The 23896-nt window shown below is 37.2% G+C and overlaps 1 protein-coding gene across 1 annotated transcript in view; it reads right to left on the bottom strand.

Annotated features, from left to right (window-relative positions):
- The window catches only part of ADGRV1 (adhesion G protein-coupled receptor V1), a 556489-nt gene that overhangs the window by 285120 nt on the left and 247473 nt on the right, over window positions 1-23896 (bottom strand). The window lies entirely within an intron of this gene.

Here is a 23896-nt window from a genome sequence, read left to right as displayed (position 1 = left end):
TGTGGAGCCTGCTTGGGATTCCCTCTCTCCCTGTCTCTGCTCCTCGTCCACTCGTGCACTCTGTCTCTCTCTCCCAAAAACACAAACTAAACTAAAGATACCAAATTGTGCACAAAAAAGATTCACAGAAAACCATACAATGGTAAAAAAAATATGGTTGCTTTTACATGAACAAAAAAGGTGAAGAGATGACAAAAAAATAAATTTTAATTGTTTTTATATTATACAGTCTTACAAGATAGGTCTGCCAAGGAATTTCCCTCTCCTACTGAAATAGACTATCAACAAAAAAGTACTTTCTTTAAGAATACATACCTAAAAGGAGATTTCAGCCTTGAAAACAATAATCTGTACAAGGTCATAGCAGTGAACTCTTTTTCCTCACTACCTAAATGAGCCTTCTCTGTATGATGAACAAGGGAGGACAGTAAAGAGGTCACAACATTGACATCAGCTCATCTAGACCATCAGCCTCCACAGAGCAGGATTACTCTTTATAGAAAAGCAGTCAATCTAAAACAAAGATCTCTGCTGAGGAAAGACTGTTCTAATAAAGACAAACCTTTGAAAGATAAAGAAGTTAAAATGAGCACTGACACACATGGCTAAAATGTTTTCATGAAAACTTAATGGACAAATAAGTGGGGGTATTTTAAATGTTAATTACTCTTAATCTTAGCTGTTGAAAAAACGCTTTAGGTTTGGGTGTGGCAACTCCTTCTGAAAAACGTGTTGGCACTCCGGTGTAGACCTTGCTATGATTTCTTTCCAACATTGGACACACCTTGTTCAAAAGACAAGTGAGTCATAAGAGGCCACAACCCAAAATGTGGTATTCAGCATTTAACTTGCTAATGATACCCCAGAAGTAGCCACAGCTTCTGCTGTGAGAAAAACAGCAGAGGATTAAAAATGACGGCTTCTCTATTTCACTAGAATCAGTTGTGCAAGAATAGTAAAAATACAGTTTAAAGAGTGTCAGATAAGGTAATGAGGAGAAAGGCCACAGGCGGGTTGTGAAAGTGTGCCAACGTCAATAAATGTTACTCAATATTTGTACCACTTAACAAAAATAAGCCAAGCATAAAAGGTGAAAATGGATAGATAAGAAAGGAGAAAACATACACCTGAAACTAAAGTAACATTGTTTGTCAACTAGACTTCCATTAAAAAATAAAAGAAAGGAGAAAACAAAGGCACTAAATGTAAGAGTTGACGAAGCAACTCTGAACTACATTGGTTAAAAACACCAAATGATTGACACCTGGTAACCAATTATCAAACACCTTTTGTATTATCAGTGAAACAAGGCCAATTAGAGTGATGTCTTTCTCCAAAGTCCATAAGTGTATTCATTCATGTTTTAACATCATTTCAATTGTTGTATAGAATTCTTTATCTTAAATTCTTGCACCAGCCACAAAAAGTTACTATTATATATATGATTTATTTACTCATTCTTTCAGTACAGTTTTGTGAATTCTGTGATGTTCTATCCTAGTGATGAATTCCTTTTTGGCTCTTATGAGCTCACAGTGTGGTGATGGGCAGAAAACAACACAGATATTTCTGGTTAATAATAATATTATACTATCATAGAGTTATATGGGGATTTTATTGCTATCCAGTTCTACTAAAATAAAAGTGATGCAACAGATCACATGTACACTGAACTCAGATAGTGCAATGACCCTTTCATGTACATGATTTTAACAGAAACCCAAGAAGACAATGTTCAAAATGGTGACATTTTAGGAAAAACAATCAAGGGTTAATGAATACCTTTTAGTTGTTTTTGCTTTTATAACCTCCCTCAAGTCACAGTGTGTGGGCAAATGGTCATTTTATACCTTATCTAAGGTCAACCATGTGTTTGTTCTTTTGCCACATAAGTGAAAAAGATCACTATATCTGGAATGCTGAATTTTTAAAAATTATGGTAGAATGGGCACCTGAGTGGCTCAGTTGGTTAAGTATCTGACTCTTGGTTTTGGCTCAGGTCCTGATTTCGAAGTTTGTGAGCCCGAGCCCCACACTGGGCTTCACACTGACAGTTGAGAGCCTACTTGGGATTCTCTTTCTCCTTTCTCTGCCCCTCCCCCCCTCACAGGCACACTCCCTCTCTCTCTCTCAAAATAAATGCATAAACTTTAAACAAAATCATGGTACAAGAATCTTACTCTTGAATTATACAAGTTCAGTGCTGGCTAGTTAATGCTGTTACATATTTACATGAAACTATATAAAAGCATAACAGATGAAATACGGGATAGAGTTAAATTATTATAATTCCATGTTAGATTTTAGTATGTAGGTTTCCACTTTCAATATGAAATCAGTTATTGTCCAAGCACTGTTCTGAGGAATGAGTGTGCACAGTAGTAATAAAAGCAGCCATGGTTCACACTCTTACATAGCATATGGTCTCCTGAGGAAAACAGCAATGAGTGAATAAATGACCACAATGTACGAAGTACTATAGAGGAAAGGAAAACTGAACTGGGAGAATACTACATGCTGAGGATGAGGGAGATTTAAATAGAGCAAAGTAAATGGTGAGGAAGGCCTCCCTAAAAAGGTGACATTTAACCTGATCCCTAACATGATTGAAGGGATCTGCAGTGTGAGCAGCCAAGGACCAGGGAAAAGAGCATTTCAGGAAGAGGCTAGTGTACCCGTGAAGCTTTCAAGATAGGGAACCCTCAGGAAACCAAGGCAAAATCACTGTGCTGGAGCATAGCGAGTGAGGGGCAGAGTGCTAGGGCTGGGGAGAGACTGGTGAGGCTAACCAAGCTGGCCATGCACTGTTAGACCAGCCATACTAAGATGTTTGAACTGAATCCAAAGAGCAGTGTGAAGCCATTAAACGGTTTCGTAAGAGGACATATATGAAATTTTTAAAAGATGACACTGGACTCCTAAATATAGACAGCAAGTTGCAAGCAACCTACAGGTGAAGCAGGCAGACCAGTTAGAGGCCAATTTTAGTAGTCACATAAGGCACGTGGTGGGCTGAAAAATAGGTAGTAGATGGATTTGGAAAAAAAAATAGATGAAGTCATTGCATAATTTGGAGGTAGAATCAATAGACCTTGCTGATAGGCTGGATACTATGGGTAATGCACAGGAAGGAATAAATAATGTTCAAGAAATCCTGGGAAAGATGGTCCCAATTACTGAGATACAGAACAATGTGGGAGGAACACATTTCGAGGGAATATTAAACATTTTTTTGGACATGTTAAGTTTGAGATACTTATAAGACATCCAAGGAGAGATATGAGGGCAACAAAGTATACAAGACCAGAGCTTCAAAGAGTGGTTTGCAGTGGAGATCTAAACTTTGCAAGTAATGAAGCAAACAAATGGTACTTAAAGCTATGGCTAATGATGAGATCGCTGACGGAGAGAGTACGGAGTGTTATATCTACAATTTCAGCATGCGGAAAAATTTCCCGGGGCAATTCTGATTCAGTAGGTTTGGGGTAGGGACTCTGAATCTGCATCTCTGTTCAACTCTCTAGGTCGGTCTCATTCTAGTATCATTCTGTTAAATACTTCTATAGAGACAGAAAATAAGTGAGCCCAGTAGTGAGCTGAGAAACTCTAGCAATTGGTAGCTGGCGGTAAGAGGAGGAGTTTGAGGAACTGAAGCCATAGACCAAGTAGGAGAGGGTGGTCCATGCAATCCATACCACGTTCAAAGGGAAACTAAAAGGTTGGATACTAATAGCAAGACTCTGGTCAGAGTTCTTTTGAGAAAGTTCCTATAAAACAGTGCCAAGAGCAGGCCTTCAGAACAACAGCTTGGCTCAAGTGCTCAGTGAATGTGTGCTTTGTCACTGTAAGGAGAAAACACAGACATTATGTGGAACAGGATTGTTGATGCCTTCTAAGAATGACTACTGCTACACTAAAATCAGGAGAGGACATCATGGAATTGGTACTGGCCATGTTGGAGTTAATGAGCCCTTGGCCAACCCACTTCAATATTACTGAGGGTAGTAAGTGAGCAATACCACTCACTACCCTTGCCTCCTTTTCCGTAGCATACAACTAGCCTAAAGACCCTAGTACTTATTAACGCCTTAAACCAATAGGCTAAGACAAGTTATGAGGCAGATTCATTTCTTTTTCTCGACTTATATTCTGTTAACAACTCCTTTCCTAGCACTCCACGTCCCAATACTGCTCTACTTGCTTAGAACTGTCAATACTGAGTCCTTACCTGTGTCAGACAAACAAACTTCATAACTCTCCCTTTGGTCATTTCTCAAAACTCATCTTATTTCATATAGGCTTTTGTAATAACTAGGTGACTGTACTATTATTATACGCTAACGAGTTTATTATTGCTCACAAATGTGCATTTTAACTGGAGATCTGTGGATACAAACTTTATTTAATTTTATTTTTAGTTTTAGTTTTAAGTAATCTCTACACCCAATGTGGGGCTCAAATTTACAACCCCAAGATAAGAGTCACATGCTTTACTGACTGAGCCAGCCAGGCGCCCCAGTGGATACAAACATTAATTTGAAGGAGTTGAGCTAGTGTTGGAACATTCCTATATTATTATAGAGGAGATATACTAAGTATAGAGAAGATAATTTTAATAATCCTTAATCAACACCACACAGATTGCTATCTGTTTCACCTGTAAAGTATCCACAGTTTAAGAAGTCTTTGAGTGAATCGCCTGGGAGCAAGCAACCATTTAAAAAGACTGCCAAGAGATTATAAATTATCAGAAAGCTGATTTCATGTTATGGGATAGATGAAAGAATTTGTGAACCACAAATACATCTATGAGTTTGCCTTGTGAAAAATCTACACAAAACCAAAGATTTTCTTTACCAAATAATAAAGTGGAAACCAGTCCTTAAATGAAGGGGTACAAAGCAAAGACCATCAGTACAAGGCAATCAACATAAATGTGTAGAGGAACCAGATATAAAACAACACAGGGCCAGGATCCATGGAAAACATTCAAACTCAATTTTTGGAAAACACTGTGAGACCACACATAACCTAACTACGGGCCCACCTCATTTCCAGGACCTCAGTGTCCCTGCACTAAATTCCCCATCCCACTGTAGAACAGAAATTAAGGTAGGACTAAGATGCTCTGATTGCAAGGGAAATAAAAAGAGTATCAAGTAGGATTTTGAACCATCATCTTCGATTTCTCACGACTGAAGGTTTACCAGAAGCCAAAACTTCCAGCGCTAACACCAGGACAGTCAAAAAACTTGCTCTGCACTTTGGCACTATGGGAACAAAACAATGACAACGTGGGGTCTACTTTCCACCAAAAAGTTGAAATCAGTAGCTTGGTTTGAAAAAAATTAGCAGGTAGCATCGGAAGATAGAGTTATCACCAAGATATTCTCCAAAGAGTGGCCAGGCTGAGAAGACAATCAACTGTCATAGGTACCCGGTATAAGTCACTGACATTATTTTTTCACCATCTCACACCAAAACAACACTGGGAACATGTATTAGCAGCTCTTGAAGAGGCCATGATATGAAACAAAAAGAATCAGAGGCAATGCAGTGCCCAGTAGTGTTGAAACCAACATCCTAAAGTGAAATAAGATCATTGTTCTCTAATTTAAAAACAACAGAATAATTTCCTAAAACATGTAGAAAGAAATGATGAAAGGAGTTAGACCAGTTATGTAGAGTAGTGGGCTCTCAAATACAATGCGGATGATTTTGGCCTCCAGGAAACATTTGATTACACCTGAAGACATTTTTAGATGTAACAGCTGGGGAAGTGGATGCTACTGGCATCTAGTGAGGAGCGGCCAGGGATGTTGCTAAACATCTTACAATGCACAGAACAGGCTCCCGCAACATATCTTTTGCCTTAAAATGTCAATATGCTGAGGCTGAGAAATCCTAGTTTAGGGCTGTAAAATTTACACAAAAACCACTCGGTTAATGCCAATAAGGTTAGAGTGCATGAAAAGTACTTTTATTTTATAAATGTGATTCCAAGGTTGACAAGTGACAAAAAGAGAGAAAAGGAGAAAAGCAATGAGAAATCAGTAATGCTAAGGATAAGGGCTACACAAGGATAAGGGGACTCATGTACCATCACACCACAACCACTCTGCTCGTTACGACTCCCTGACCTGCAAGTCAACACCAACAGAAACCTGTAACTTTACCCCCTCAAAAATGTGTAGTTCTAGTTACTACAACTCACCTCTTCATGCCACAATTCTGTTAATAAAAGGATAAAGTGCATATGGACACATTTTACAGTTACCAAGTGCCAGATAAGAATGCTGGCTTTAAGGTGGGGAGTTAGGAAAAGGGGGTGAAAGAAGGTGAAATGCCAAATTAGTAAAAAATAGAGAAGTGGCAGTTAGAAAGAGGTATATTCTGCACCTATGCAAATAAATTTCAGGCTGGTGGAGCAAGCCAGCATTGTACCAATATTGCTTCCAGTTAAATATGGCAGCTATGACAAGAAACTAGGTATGGAAAGAGTGACCAGTTCATAAGAGGATCATCATTTAAAATAAAAACGTTATGGGGCACCTGGGTGGCTCAGTCAGTTAAGTGTCCAACTTCAGCCAGATCATGATCTCATGGTTCGTGGGTTCGAGCCCTGCATTGGGCTCTGTGCTGACAGCGCAGAGACTGGAGCCTGCTTGGGATTCTGTGTCTCTCTCTCCCTCTGCCCCTCCCCTGCTCATGCTCTGTCTCTCTGTCTCTCTCTCTCTCTCAAAAATAAACATTAAAAAAAATTTAGTAAAGTAAAAACATTCCAAGTACTAAGTAGGGTTCTAAAGACCAGCATTTTCTATGTACCTTAACACTGGCTCTTATATTTACTGAAATAATAGGAAAAGAGAAAAAAACAGATAATGGTTTAAGAATGAATATATTTTGCTGCCTCTCCATAATGTCATCCTCTTCAAGGCCTAAAATACCATGTAGTTATTCCAGAAGACCTTCCCTCTCGTTCTCAAAGATGAACATGTAATTTTTAGTACAGTATCTCTATCACTAAAGATCTGTTAGGGTTTATCTGAAAATATATTTAAAAAGAATCACAATTCTCCACAATCATATCTTTGGACAAATAAAATCAATTCAGACATAACTGAGGTTGGCAGTAGTTTTAGGTATAGACCCATTAAGATTATGTTCAAATCCTAAACTTCCAATGTAGACACAGAATTTTTTCATACTAAACTGCCGTTTTGATGAAAATATTACTATCAAAAACATTTAACTTAAAGATCGTGAGTTATTAATAGCACATAATATATAATATGGTCACAGACTTTTTTAAAGTGAGGATTTTTAATTTGACATGACTTTGAGGATATTTACTGATATGATTTTTAGAATTCTGAAAACTGTGGTTCATGTTAAAATCATTTATATATATTTATTATGTACTTATTAAGAATATCTATGTACTTTTGAATATTGTTGCTCATCTTATATAAGAGCTATGATCAGTATACGATACTGATCACAATACGATCCAGTAATTCCAGTACTGGGTATTTACCCAAAGAAAACAAAAACACTAATTCAAAAAGATATATGCACCCTTATGTTTACTGCAGCATTATTTACAGTAGCCAAGATATGGAAGCAATCCAAGTGTCCAGAGTTGGATGGATCAAGAAGATGGTACATACACACACACATATACACACAGAATATTACTCAGCGTAAAAAAGAATGAGATCTTACCATTTGCAACAACATGGATAGACCTAGAAGGTATAATGCTAACTGAAATAAGTCAGAGAAAGACAAATACCATATATTTTCATTCACGTGGAGTTTCCGAAAGAAAACAAAACAAACGAACATAGGAAAAAAAGACAAAAAAAAAAAAAAAGACTCTTAAACATGGAGAACAACTTCGGTGGTTGCCAGAGGGGAGGTAGGTAGAGGACAGGTGAAATAGATAAAAAAGATTAAGGCTACACTTATCATGATTGAGTAGTGAGTAATGTATAGAATTTTTGAAATGTTACATTGTGCACCTGAATCTAATATAACACTGTATGTTAACTATACTTCAACAAGAGATTTTTTTTAAGGCATTCATTGTGTCTATGTAAAATGCCAACAGAAAGAGCAATTTATCATGTCTAAGCAGGTAAGTAGTGAGTGCATCCAAAGGCCTGTCTGGGCACAGGTGGAGCTTTCCCATCCAGAACAATAGCTTTCTTGAAAATTTTAAATGGAAAATATCACAGAGAGGAGTTTTTAAAAGTTTATCATGAAAAATATAGATAGGTGTATGTGTAGTAAAAAAAAAAAACATAGTGTAAGTTTTAAGATGTAAGTTTTATTTACAGCTTCATCAGTTACTAGGCAAGAGACCATGGGTAAGTTTGTTTCCACATCTGTAAAATGGAGATTTAAAATATGTGATTCTCAACAGAGTATTCAATAATGTTATTTCCTATCCACTCCTCTAAAATGAATCAGAAAGACAAATAAAGAAGCATTGAAGAGTTCTGTAAAACTGGTTTCATAAATGAGAAAAATCTTTGTTTTAAAATAATTCCACTTAATCAAAATATCAAAGTTTAAAATCTAGAAAAAGCTTTCTGTTTGGAGGCAAACATATTAATGGAAAAAGTAATTCCTTTAAAACCTGTGAGAAAATCTGTGATTTTCTCCCATACATGAATTTTAGAAGTTCTTCCAATGGCTTAATACTTAGTAAAGGTTAGCTTATATTCAAAAGTTAAAGATAAATTTGCCCCATGTTTTATTCTTGTTTCTTTCCAATCTCTAAGGTTTCCAGATTCGTTTTCCACAACTTGCATCAATACTATAAAACAGCAGATTAATATTACAAATTCTGAGCATCACTCACACATCTAATCTTCGTTTGTTACTGTGAACCACTGACCAAAGTCCATCTCTCTTGAATTATCCAATGAGATGAATTTTACGGAAAAATACAAGATTAAAAAAAAACTTTTCTGAGACTTTTAATGAAGGTTTGTGATCAGACAAGTCTATTAAATGGTAGCACATTTAATGAGTACCTAAATTATATTATTAAAAGCCCAATAATTAGATCTTTTGCCACACACACATGCGCACACACACACACACACACACACACAGGTCAAAGTAATAAGGGCAGAACTTCCGGCAACACTGGTTACAGGTGCTCCGGTCTTAGCTGTTTTTTGTTCTTTCCCATTAACCTGATTAATCCAGAAATAATGAGCAAATGTGAACCCTTCCTGGAGTGCATCATTTAATTTCTTTTCAAAAATTGCACAGGTGGAACCCAGCAGTTTCTTGGCAATGTACTAATGTAGGATCCAAGAAATACAAAATATTCCATCAATTTTCAACTAACGAGATGCATAACAAAGTATGTCCATGAGATATACATATGTACACACACATTTATACATGTTTGTGGGTAGTTTCATGGATAAAAGAGATTCAGAAACACATGGGTTCAAATCTTAGTCTTGCTTCACAGCTATGGTTTCTTGGGCAAGTTTAATTACATTCTGTGAGACTCAGATTACCAGTTATAAAATGAAGACAATGATGCCCATGATAGCACTACTATGAAAATAAAATGAAGTCGCATATTTAAAGTCTTTGGATCACACCAAAAACTCAAAAAGAATATTATTAACAATATCATTACCCCTCTAAGAATTATATAAATAAAAAGGAAAAAAACCCACCGGAAAATGGTTTTTTAAAAGAATTTGTTTTAATTGAATTAAAACTTGAAATTAAATATATGCCACTTCTGTTTAGGAAAATAAAAGGAAAAAATCAAGCAAATCAAAGAAGCACAATTCTAAAAAATTAAATCTCAAGAAACAAGGCTAAATCTTGTTCAGGAGTGGGAGAGAGGACATTCTTCCTTTGATGAGGAGAGTCAGGGCTTCCATAATCAAAATAATTATGTGTTACACATTTTAAAAGTAAAAACATTAGTTAAAAAACTTTAACAAAATATCTTAACTGTATTAATTATTTTTCTAAATGAAAACTCCTTTCAAGTCTCCTAGCTGATTTTGTTCCCTGATACTTTGTTTTCAAAATGTGCACATGGATTGCTCTTCAAAAGCCTATGGTAAGGGGGTTTACTTGTATCTAAGGGTCTGTCTTCCTTGTGGATCTCAAAACAATTTTTGGAACGACACTGGGAGGGGAAATCTGAGGCTCCACCCCACAAAGTGAGGTTGGAGTCCTTGCCCTGCTTTTGCTGGTGGATGCTCCGTTCCCTTCCTCCTGCATGCAGAATGGGAGAATGTGAACAAAAGCCTTGTTTCCAACATGTATGAGTCTGTGACCTTCTTTCTTCAACACCTTCCCCAAGCCATTCTCCACTTAAAAGCTGAAGTGGGCTTATCCTGGGGAAAGAATTACTCACACGCAGTTGGTCAATGGTTTCTTTTCCATTTGTTGCAGTTTGTCCACAGAAGGAGATCTAACAAACAAATGTGGTTAGAGTCCTTACCCTCAAGTAAATTATAATCTGTCAGGGGGAAAGTGTAAGTGTGCAGCAACAAAAAATGGGTGACAACTGCACCACATTTATGTAGCCAATTTCAAACTTTCTCTTGTTTCATATAGCTATATGTATACCCAGCACTCCTTAGATGATAACCTTCCAGAGGATGTGATTGTGAGTACTTTTGGGGTTAGTCAGATTGATTGTGTAATCTCACACATAATTTATAAATGACAATAAACTTAAGAAGGATTTACTGAAAATATGTCTTTGACTTTTCAGAATTACCCCAAGGAAGTGGTAAGAAGGTGCCCTTCTAGAATGAGACCCTAATTAACATGTAGGTCGAGATGTTCAGCAACTCTTGGGAATCACTGTCTTTTAAATTTATACAAAACAGCATTCCACTGGTGTTCTAAACCACTTACTTTAGCCTTCTAATTCCATGTTAAACTCAAGTGGTAAACAATCTTTTCTTGAAGTTGCTTCCTCTCTCATGGCCACCACTGACGCAGACATCAGCTAGAAGAGAGGCCTCCGAGGATTAGACAGCGTGCATTATACGTAGCTTGGCAGCCACTTGTGAACTCCAAAGAGAGTAAACCAAATATCAGTGACTGATTGTGAAGCTGAATTGCTTCCTCTTTTCTAGTTTCTCACAAAACTGTTTGAATTCGGCTTCCCTTCTCCCTTAACAGCAGCCACTTCTGACGGAAGTCTATTCTCTAGGACTTGCTTCTATTTAGGAGAAATTGCTTATGTTGTTGTTCTCAGGCCTATTAATAACTTAGAAAAGAGTTACACATGCTGAATTTTAAACAATGACACAGATATTTTCCTGTGGTATTTTCGCTGTATTTTTCTATGTTCTGAATTCTATCTTTTCCTCAAAAATGCTAATTCAATAGTAGATTCACAAAGGTAATACGGAAAATACAGGATATATTTCCTACGGTTACATAGTTGGAGCTAGCACAACTTCATTGTAGTGTTTTTCTGAAATTTGTCCTAATGACTATGTAAAAGGCATATAAAATATAGTGTTGTATCGATATTTTTATATAAGTTTAAATAATGTAATATATGAAACCACATTAATTTATGCCTTTATGGACCTTTAACATGATCGCAGTAGATTGCATTTGAAGTAACACTGAAAAACATACTTTATACTTGATTAGCTTTTTCCTATTTTTTTTACTCAAACTAATAACAGAGTTCATTGGAGTTGTTTTCAAGAATTAATGTATAATGAATGCTTCACTTTTTAACAGATATTACTTTGAGCATTATTAAAAGACAAAAAAACCCCACATGAAACCCCAGAGAACCTGATACCTTACAGAACAGAGACTTCTGATTTTTATCAGGGGTAGTATAGAACTGGATACACTAGCCTTTTCAGATTAGACTATATAACACATTTCTAAGAAAAATGCACATGAGACATGAAAACATATCTGTGGCACCCAAATGCTTCTCCTTGAAAAACTTGTAAGAAATGCTCATTTCTTGTTACCTCCTCAAATATCAGCTCTGCTCAGGTCTGGAGACTCTTCTCCATCTCTTCCAAGTCTGCCACAGAAATGATTCTCCCTACCTCCCCAGCAGCCCTCAACCAGTTGAACCATCCCTGAAGACTTGCAAAATAAACAGAATATAATCCAATGTAGAACAATCCCTTTTGTATCATAATCCTGCCAGACACAGCCCCTTCCTCTGCCTTTACTAATGTCTGTATTATAATTATGTGTAGATTCCACCTGGTGAAGATTTCTTATCTTCCAAGACACCTTAAGCATTCTCATCTCTCTAAAGATTTTTCTGACCCCACCCTTCACCCTCTGGATAGAATTAATAATTCTCCCTTTCCTTCTTTATCCCACCATATGCTGCCATCATAGGCCTATATCCCACACACTGCCATCATAGGCCTATAACACTCCATTGCATTCATTTATTTACATGTTTATTCCCTTCCTAGTAGACTATAAATTGTTCGAGGATCTAAAGGAAATCTTATTTAGCTTTATATCTGTAGTTCCTAGCAAAAAGCTTGATATAGTACATATAACACTAAGTATTTGCAGAATGGGAACAATGAATAGCTGTTGTATACAAAGAGATAAATTTAAATTAGGCTTCTACAAAAATTTCAGAAAAGATCTTCTTCTTTTTGTTCCTAGAGAACAAATAGATCTTTCTGCTGCTCTGATTGAGACTCAAACAGGAGGAGGTAGACAGACTTGCTTGCTCTCATCTGACTTTTCTACATTCACACAAGAGTCTTCAGTAATTAATCCTGACAAACACTGTCAAAATGCCAATCCCTAACTTACAATGAAATTCAAGTTTGGACTGTTTGTATAATACAGGCCATCTTTTACAGGGTCTCACAAGTACTTAAGAATTAACAGTAACGATGACCATGACCTGAGTGAAAACAGTGGGAAACCAGCCATTCTGGCCTCCTAAGGCTAATCTCTTAGACTCCTCTGACTTTTGGACCTCTGTGGAGTAAAGAAACAGTGTAAGCAATACTTACCTGCCTCTATATATAGAATTAAAAATGCTTACATTGCCCTAGTACAACAAAATTTATCGAACATTTCTCTACAGATTCAAGAAAGCCAAGAAAATTAACTAACACTTTCACTTTTTAATCTAAAGATCTCCAAGGTATAAAACCATGTTCTTAAATGCAAAGACTTTAATTTTTAAAAAATATATTTGGGGGAGGAAACAAGGTTTTATGATTGTTATGTCTCATTAACTCACTTGTTTTTAAAACAGCAAGCATTATAATGAATGCTTTCAGCTATTTGTAGGGTAAAGGGCTTTGGGGGTGTGGTATCCAATATAACAAACTCAGAAAAGATCAGTGGCTTCATCATAATTATAAACATGACCTAACCACAGCAGGATAGTTCATTATGTTCATTATGTTCATCATGTCTATGTCTGTTGGGATATTTCACCTCAGCCTTAGTTCCAACATATTGTCAATATGACAACCTTGTTACTTAGATCCTTACTTTAATGGCTTATATTGTCTACTTTGGTACTATAGACGTTTATAATTATTTATTGCAATTAGCTATCACAATTAGTTATTATCTATCCTGAGCATCTAGACTCAATCTATCACAAAATGTTATTCTTGGTCTTTTCTTTGAGTCGGGGGTTAGACAGGGGAAGAGGGAGAGAAAGAATCCCTCCACACCCAACATGGGGCTCCATCTCGTGACCATGAGATCATGACCTAAGCCAAATTCAAGAGCTGGACACTTACCTGACTGAGCCACCCAGGCTCCCCTCACAAAATGTTATTCTTATGGAATACAGAAAGATCTTATTTGAGAAACCTCTTCTGTATACTCCAACATTTAGTTGTTCTCCCACCTCTAACTTTGCTTCTCACTAAGAAGTTAAAAAAGCTGCTTTAAGAACCAAATACCTGTCCTCTACCATTGCCACAAGATTCAGAAACCTTCATATCTGACATGCAAGTTATTCAGAGAAGCATCTCCCTGAACTCAGGAAGCAGATTTCCAGAAGTCTACCTCTGACTTCTAACTCCATTTCACCTGTCCCCACTGCTTCCCAATCCTGGGCCCTTCTGGTCTGCTTCTGTGGGCTTCTGAAGAAAGGACAGGATGTGGGAACAGCAAGGTTGACTGAAATTCCCAATCAGAAATTAGAATGTGTTTCAACACGAAGAAAAATTACAAAGTACAATTAGGATCCTTAAGAGCTGGATGAAGAGTTGAACAGGTTTTGGTGGCTGGCTTGGGATCTTAACTTCTCTTTAGAACTATTTTTCTGAGGAAAAAAACCTAATTCTGAGTTGAGTGCATTTAAATTATAAACCAAGATTTATAATGCACTTTGTCTGTAAGTTGTAGACCACTACAACATTACAAATTTTTAGTAATGTAAGTAATTTTTAATTCTGATTTTTCTTCAAGGAATTGAGCTTATTTTCATGAGAAAATGGTGATAACTTCATTTTAAAATGCAGAGGAATTTTTTTTAGGAGCAAGCCTATAATTTTCTTTTACTTGATTGTTTTTCTCATTATTTTAACTAGTTTTTATTGGAAATCTTGTATGTGCCAAAAACCTTTTTATGGGCGCTGGACACATAGCAATGAACAAGACAGGCAATTCCTGATCAAACGGACTCTATATTCTAGGAGATGAGAAGGAGGAAATGAGGAAGAGGACAGAAGATAATAAATAAACAAGAGAATCCAGATACTGATTTCATATATAAAGTAAATGTAACAGTGATGCGAGCAGCGGGGCTACTCAGGGAGCCTGTTCTGAGGTGATAACATATGTGCCAAGCATGAAGAAAGGGTGGATAGATGAATAAATATAAGAATAAGCAGGGGCACCTGGGTGGCTCAGTCGGTGAAGTGTCTGACTCCTGATTTCCACTTGGGTCATGATCTCACGGTTCATGAGTTTGAGACCAACATGGGGCTCTGTGCTGACAGCATGGATCCTGCTTGGGATTCTCTCCTTCTCTGCCTGTTCCTCTCCCGCTTGTGCTCTCACCCTCTCTCTAAATAAATAAAAACTTTAAAAAAAGTAAAAAATACATGGGGTGCCTGGGTGGCTCAGTTGGTTGAGCATCAGACTTAGGCTCAGGTCATGATCTCGCAGTTCGTGAGTTCGAGCCCCACGTTGGGCTCTGTGCTGGGAGCTCAGAGCCTGGAGTCTGGTTCCAATTCTGTGTCTCCCTCTCTCTGCTCCTTTCCCGCTCATGCTCTCTGTCTCTCAAAAATGAATAAACATTATAAAATTAAAAAAATAATAATTTTTTAAAAAAAATTATTGGCTGGTGCTGGGTGAATGGGTAAAGATGGCAGAAGGTAAGATCAGCACAGGCAGGAATGACCCTCAAGGAGTTTCTGGACAAAGGCCAAAAGTTCCTCTTTTTATGAGCAATAGGAAGTCACTGAAGGATTTCAGGTGGGAGAATGACTTGGGTTGATTCAGCCTTTGAAAGGACTACTCTGGCTACTGAGAAGAGAACAGATTATGAAGACCAGGGCCAGAGTAAAACCATGGGGAATAGTTTTGAGGCTACTGTAGAAGAAAGATGGTTTACAGGAACATGATAACAATTAGGATAAACTCTGGAAGCGGCAAGATAAAATACATTTAATTCCCAAATATAGTTAAGTCTATACATATTTTTGAAAAGGGAAATCCGTACTGAAAAAGTTTTAAAATATTTCTAAAAAATGAGAATACGAACTCAGAGTGTCATTTCACCTCACTCACTCTTTCACCTCACCTTGATTTCTGTATTCCTGAAGGTGCGGGGGACTAAACTGGATGGGAGCGGGGCTTGAAGTGAGGCCTAATCCCCGAAGATCACATGCACACACTATCTTCTGAAGATGACATTTGGCAATGAAATACACTTGGTTGTTGATACATAACATGTCAGTGTTTCAATTTGGCAATAACATTCAGCCTTATAACCAAAACATAGCACCTGAAACCAAGTTCCTCCCATCCCTGGCAGAACACAGAGCACACGTTCCTGGGAGATTGGATCCAAATGAGGCTTTGCTAGAAAGGTGGTTCTAGGCCCCACACAGCTAACAAGCCAGTAAGAAAGGCTGCTTCACTTTTATAACTAGTGTTATCCTGGCCCTCTTGTTTACCATTTGGCATAGCATATGACACAAAAAAAGAGTTTCTTTGCTCAGGAACTTAAAGATCAGTTAGGCAGATAGGCGACTAAATGTAAGACATTCTGTTGGTAGAGCAAGCAGCTGAAGCTCAAGACACAACTTCTAGGGCTTATAGATGTATTTGTAAATTCAAAAACCAATTTTGTAAGGGCCAGTCATTGAAAAGATTTACAAAAGGAAAGCAAGATACTTGAGATTTAGAAACGAGACCGAAGGGAGGCCCACTGAAATGATTAGTATAATAGTAAATGTTGGCTATATCTCAATAAAGCTAGAAAAAGAAATAAAATTGACTGGTGCTGCTTGCATGACTCAGCATATATATCGAAAGTCAAAGAACTGTACACCTTAAATGGGGGAAACGTGTGGTATATGAACTGTGTTTCAACAAAGTTGTTTTAAAAACCATCTCCAAGAGACCATGCTCTTATGTTCCATGGAAGTGGAGGAAGAAGGCACCACCCAGTTCTCTGGTTCCTTCCAAGAGGGGTGGAGACGGACAGCAGGGTTTTGGAGATGACAGACCTACTTGATATGGATTGGGGAGCAGGGGGTAACCAACAAAACCTTTTGGGGTCTCCTATTTTTTATGTGCAATCCAGGAGTAATAAAAATAATACTGATTACCTCACGGTGTTATACGGATTACAAGGAATTTATGCATATCAGTGTTTATAGTAGGTAGTCCTTAGCAGTACCAAGAGTTTCATTACATGTTTCTGTGTTTTTTAAATATAAGCCTATTTCAAATGTCAAATGTATACACATACATGTGCACAAGCTCACACTACATACACACTAATATATAAATATATGTATTTTATATTTTTTATATATAAAGGCATATATAATTTTTAAAAGACACATGGATGCCCATTTAAATGTATGTAAGCATGGGGGCGCCTGAGTGGCTCAGTTGGTTAAGTGTCCAACTTCAGCTCAGGTCACAATCTTGTGGTTCGTGGATTTGAGCCCCACATCAGGCTCAGAGCTCAGAGCCTGGAGCCTGCTTCAGATTCTGTGTCTCCCTCTCTGTCTCTGTCCCTCCTCCACTTGCACTCTGTCTCTCTCTCTCTCAAAAATAAACATTAAAAAAATTTAAAAACCATAAATGTATGTAAGCGTATATATAAAAAGGCATATATATAGGTATGTATACATATGTATGTATATATATATATATGAAAGACACATACACATCTGTCTCCAGTTCTTAAGGTTTCAACAACTCAACACAAGCAAAAAAGACATAAGAACTTAGGAAACACTCAAGATTGGGCGGGGGTGGGGGGGAAGCTCATTTAAAAAATATAAACAAAGCAAAATTAATACAGTGCATACACATAATGTGGTCCAACAGCAAAGCCTTTCCGGGACAGTAAAGTGAGAAGTGTGGCAGCAGGCAAGACAGAGAGGGCTATTTTAAGGGGGTGAGCCTGAAAAACTTGTCACCTCCCTTGCGGTTGATTTAAGAAAACCTCTGGAATAGAAAATGGCGCTCGGTGCTCCAGAAGGCATTAGGGAGTGTTCGACTCAGAGCTGAAGCAAAGGGCCTCTGCCCTGCAGTGAGCAGCAGGGACCGTCCTCACCTTCCTCTGCTCCCTTGTTCTCAGGCCTTGTGTTTCCAGCTTGTTGAACATGATCTATTATCTTCTTAACAACTCTGCAAGGCAGGCATTCTTATTTTTCCAAAGATTTTTCTGATACAGCTCAGGATATTACTCCATTTGTCCTTCTAAGTTCAAAACTAGGACTCTTCCCCCTACACTCCATATTTGTTAAAGTTCTTTACAGCCAGTACTAAATATTCATAAAAACAATTTTTCTCAGATGCCAATTTTCCCTAGTTAAGGATATCAAAAGAAGGCTTTTAAAAAGTCAAGGATAGTTTATGTTTCTGAGGCTGTAATAGAAGATTCCAAACTGGTATTTTCTGGTAAATTCTGGATTTGCCTCACAAATTTTCCTAGTAACAAAAGCCATGTTGCAAACATGATAATGTCACTGTAGCCTCATTCAGAATATTACTCACTCTTTCTGTTGCTTTGCTACTTCAGCACTTGGGAAAGTTTGAATTTCCCAGTAGTGTGACCATGATACTATTTTTGTATCTTCGGCATCCACTTATTTTCAATTTAGTGAGAACAGTCTATGGTTGAGCTGAATTTTGAAAGCATGCTGAAAAAAGGCTGGATTGTATTATTTAAATATTTAAGAATGAAAAATTTGATGCATAAAGAAAATGTGTACTCAAGAAGAAAGCAGAAATAAAATACATAATTTCTTCTGAAATTCAATGCCTGGATTGATACTCAAGTTTCCCTTCATCTGAATACCAATATCATTTTAATCCCTCAAAGCACACACTTGTGAATAACATAATGTTAACATTTTTGGTTGCAGAAAAGATTATAAAACTATTTGATAATCACTAGTTACAAACTGACTTCACAACTGATTGCAGATTCACATGAAATTCAGTAATAATACCCAAAATATAAAGTCATCAAAGACATTTGGATTCAGGAAATAGGGGAGGGGGGGGAGTTCAAACTATAGCTCTAATCTCCCAGATGTAACATGATTAGGTTAGGCACACTAGCAGGGTGTCACTTGCCTTAGGCATAAAACATTTCAAAGCAATAAAAAAATATAAATAAAAACACAGACCAAAGAGAAATGTACTAATTTTTATCACCCTTTCATCAGTTTTCTATAAAAAGCTCTCTTTCAGGGGTCCCTAGGTGGCTCAGTCACTTAAGTGTCCGACTCTTGGTTTCAGCTCAGGTCAAGATCTCATGGTTCGTGAGCTCAAGTCCCACATTGGGATTCTCTCTCCCTCCCTCTCTCTCTGCTTCTCCCCAGTGCACGCACTCTCCCTGTGTCTCTCAAAATAAATAAACCTTTTTTTTTTCCAAAAAAACTCTTTTTCAAAGGAGGAAAATACCAATCAAGAGGGTAGGGTGGGAGAGGGAGAAATCTGTCCTTCGGCTGGTGGTAGCTGGAAGCCCCAGGGTCCACCTTCCCTTCAGCAAGCTTTTTATGATCAGAGGCACCTGAGTGGCTCCCCCTTCCTGAACCCTGACAGCCCCCTTCCTTCACTGTCAAACTTCTTTCAGGTATGGTGTGAATCAGCCTGTCCCATTTCTTCCCTACCCCTTTCTTCCCTAACTTTTTACGTCTCATGTTCATCCTCTCTCTCCAAGTTTCCAATGACCTTGTTCTTGCCAAATTTGAGGACTAATCTCCCACTGATGCTCAGTCCTTCCATTTGAAATCTTTTTTCCCTTCCTTGGCTTCAGAAACTTTAACTGTGCTTTAATTATCCACTCCTAATGATCCTTCTCATTCCACATAGCACAGTGTTTTAAACACATGGGTTTCGGAGCCAGACTGCCTTGAGTTGGAATCTTTCTTCCAGCTGCCACATTCTACCAATGAAGGTTAAGACAGGTAACAAAACTTAGTCCTATTTTTCCATCTGTAAAATAAGAATGATGGCAGTTCCCAGCTCGTCTGGTAGTTACAACAAGGCAATACGTGTAAATCACTTAGTTCAGTGCCATAAAGGCAAGCCCTTAATGACATTAGCTATGTGTATTCTATAATCACGGGTACACAACCTGTGTCATAGAACCTGTTTTACAGTGTCAAGATTTCATGTTTATATAGGTAATATCTGAACCACTGGTTTAAATGTGCTATAGAAACTTTAAATCCCTAAGGCTGCAAACTGCATGTATCCCATCTATTAAACCTTTTAGCTTTTTCTATTTAAGTCAAATGAAACCACGAGTTCCACAGTTATCTTAAAATCATCTACCTCCTTTGGTGACAGAGTAAATCTCATTAATTCCTGATTTATGAGGCAGTATGCATAGTGGTTAAAGGCAAGGACTGGAGCCTGGCTGCTTGTGCTCAATTACTGGCTCTGTCACCACTATGTGACCTAGGGCAAGTAACTTCTATTCGTTTTGCCTTGACTGCCTCGTCTGTAAAAAAGGAGGAATATTAGTACCTATATCATAATCCTTACCTCACATAATACTTAATAGGTATTATATTAGCATTTATTAAATTAAATAAAATTTGCAATGCGGTCTTTTTATTGATTATAAAAAAAGAAGTAAGATTTCAAAGCTTTAATAAAGCAAAACAGGGTGTTTTTATTAGTTCTTATTTCTTCCTCTGGATTCTCATTACCCCTACCATTGTCCCAGCTCACAACCCATCACAACCGGATAATGGTAAAAGCTGCCCTACCCAGCTTCTCTAAACCGATCTCCCTAATTCCACCTTCTCATCTACTTTAATTCACTTTTGATTTAATCCCCAATTGCCAGATTAATCCTTAAAAACACCGCTTTCATACTGTACCTTTTTGGACTAACTCCACAGGTGGCTCCCCGTGGTTCTCAGGCAGTATGAAACTACCTCGCCTGTAGTCAGTGTATCTATCTCTTCTTGCGCAGGGGCGCACGGGCAGGCCTCGATTGAGTGGAACGCCCAGGTCCGTTATAACCTCCATGCCTTTATTCTTTCTCCTTCCCATTCCTAGAATGTGCGCATTCTAAGTCTTCACATCTCATACATCCTTCAACAACTAAGTTGGCTATGTTGCTACATGAAGACATTCAAGCTGAGGCCCCCCTGTTGATAGCTTACGGAATACTATACAGTACACTAGAGAAGAAGAGACCTACGTACACACTTGGTTCTTAGGTTGCTATTGGTATGAGGTATGAGGTTGCTATTTTAGACTGTCATTTACATACTTCATGTGTGCATGTCTTGCTTGGAATTTCCCATGGCATAATCTCAATCTCAAAACTGTGCATGTGGTAGATGAGTTCCAAGTGGTTGACTTTATAGATGATGATCTTCACCTGGGATAAGGAGAGTTTACTCAAATTTTTTGTTTTAATTTCACTAGTGGACAATGGAATGGGCATTCAGTCATGAATGTGCTAAGCCTTTGGCCATATTGAGGATCACACCTGAATTAAGACTCAAATATATAATAAATTCAACTTAAATATATATTCATATCTGGGTGCGGAATGCTCTTTATTCATGGTCACCATTTAATCTCTACATGAAGACAAGGCACAATTGAATACAAAATTTTTTGGACAAAAAATAAAAATGGAAACCTGACATACTTAATACCATTTAAATGGGGGCACACTCAAGGTCTTCAGAGGGAAGAAAGAATAGGGGAGGGACTGGCTACACTTTCTTTCTAGTGGTTTATTTTATGTCCAAAAACAACACTGAGAAGTTCTGCCAAGTATGAAATGCTATGAGAAAGACCAAAATAAAAACATAGTCTGTACTCTGAGTCGGACATTAGTTCTCTTGTCTAAGTACCTTTCCTTTGGGTACTTAGGGATGGAGTAGGGGAGGATAAAACAAGAAAAAAGCAGCAGTAGTCTTTCCTTCCAGAAGGAAAGACAAGCATTTGTAAGTAGTTTCAAAGGCAATGACACTATGAATGAAAGTAAAAATTTAATTAATGGTATTTCTTAAATAATTTTTCACAGTAAGGAAGACAGGCTGACAGTGTGGGTTTGGTAATAACAATAATAACAGCAACAGCAGCAGTGGCAGCAACAGCAACAACCAGAAATGCACTTGGGTCATAATATGGTCAATCTAATCTCCTAACAAGCCCGATCTAGAAGCCCACCCCAGGCTTACTGGTTCAGTATCTGAATTTTAATAAGATGCCCACAATGAAGCTTAAGAAACACATTTCTGATCTACTTACATATGCACTGGCATATAATCACAAATATTCTACTGGATAACGACCCTTTGTGTTTCTCAAGTTCCCAATCCTCAAAGCAAGACCCAATTTTGATCCTTGTACTTCAATTCTTACTTTTTTTTTGTTTCTTTTTGTTTGTTTGTTTAGTAACAAAGCAGAAATAATATAGGATATTCTGGTAAGTAATTAACCCAAAATTCCAACTAAACAAAAATCTGTTCTGATTAGTTTACACTTTATAATTTGTCTCATTCTGCTTTAATTGATATAAATATACTTTTTAGATATGCATTTTCAGACTCTGCACACACAATGGCTTTCCTGAGCTGGCAGTCTCAACAAAACAGGGAAGCTGTAAGGGGAGAAACCGGGCCCTGTAGTAAGTAGCCAGAAGGAACCTGTATTTGAGAGTTTACACATGGCTTCTGGCTTCCCTCACATTGTAGTCAACGATTCTTAGAGTCCCAAAGATGCTAGATATTCAAACCAAAAGGACATTTCAGCATTAAAGCAGAACCTGTTGGCAGGAATATTTGGGCAGCATTCTACCCGGGAAACAAAATGACATGGCAAAATGACACCCCAAATGTTGCAGAATTAGAAAACTGGACAAACACTGATAGCCCATCTTCAGCTAAATGCCAGAGAACAAGCTTCTGAATTTTAAGGCAATTCCCTTGTCCTTTACTGAGGAGAATGTCTAAGTAGTTACAACTCCTGCACATCCAATGGCCACCAAAAACTTAATTTAAGTATTTAAAATTCTCAGATATTTAGTGTCTTCTGAATTCAGATAATATATAGACTGGCCAACAAATTTAATCATTTTTACATACATTTTTTTTCTAGACAAATTTACTGTTCAGTTTAAAAATATGTGCTTAAGCCATGTAAATAAACAACAACAACAACAAAAAAAACAGAGGGAAAAAACCCAAGTATTTCCCTTTGTTAAGTTTACCAACCAGAGAGTAAATGCAGTTCTATCTTATCATGTTTTCTATGAGAAAACTTCTGTTCTTTTTTTAGATTTGGAGAATTGCTTTTCCTGACAGAACCCCCAGAACTGAGAACCCTGAACTGCAAACTTGTCCTTTGTCCTAGTTGTTTACCAGCCTTATCAGGGCACACATGGGTTGGCAATGTGATTCTAAGATAAAAATTCCAAAGATATAATTAGATGTTTTTCCGAGAAATATCACCCAATACCATAAAAATTTGTTTGCTGTTCTTCACATTATACTTGAAGTGAATGGTCTCACAATTTCTTGCCATTTAGTAATCTTCTTTTAGGTAACCGAGACATTTTAACTTGGCACTGAAGAAAAATACATATTATTTTTTAAATAAACAATACTGAAAAAAGAGATCTTATCTCAAAACTTCTACCTGCAACATTTCAATGAACAGATATTTCTATATAAATAATGGACTTATTAAAACTTTCACAGCAAAAATATAAACAGGAAAACAATCTTTTGCCCCTGAATTTAACTATAAGTGATAAATGACACAAAGATATATTCTAAGCTAGTGATGCAGAACCTTGCTTATGGTATCCTACACTTTTATTTAGTATAATTCTGAACAAAAGAAATAAAAAGACAATGGTAAGAAGCCACAAACGTACATTTACTATTACAGAAGAATACTCTCTAGCCCAATCATGGAAGCACTGTAAAAACATCTCTCAAGTTTTCTGCTGAACTCCATTTTTGCTAGGGATTGAAACCATTAAAAAAAAAAAAAAAAAAAAAAAAAAAAATCAAAAAAAAAACTTCTACTGCCACCTGCTGGTAGTTTATAGTCAATGATTCTCAAAGATGCTAGAATGGCAAACCAGATTAATTTATAGATATAAATAATATAAATATATATTTTTACATATGTTTCTAGCAGAGAAGTAGAGCCAGACGAGCACATT

This window comes from Panthera tigris, chromosome A1 (genome assembly GCF_018350195.1).
Source record: "Panthera tigris isolate Pti1 chromosome A1, P.tigris_Pti1_mat1.1, whole genome shotgun sequence".
In the NCBI taxonomy this organism is placed as follows: Eukaryota; Metazoa; Chordata; class Mammalia; order Carnivora; family Felidae; genus Panthera; species Panthera tigris.
The sequence above is the reverse complement of the archived record's forward strand: the minus strand, read 5'-3'. Positions and strand labels throughout refer to the sequence as shown.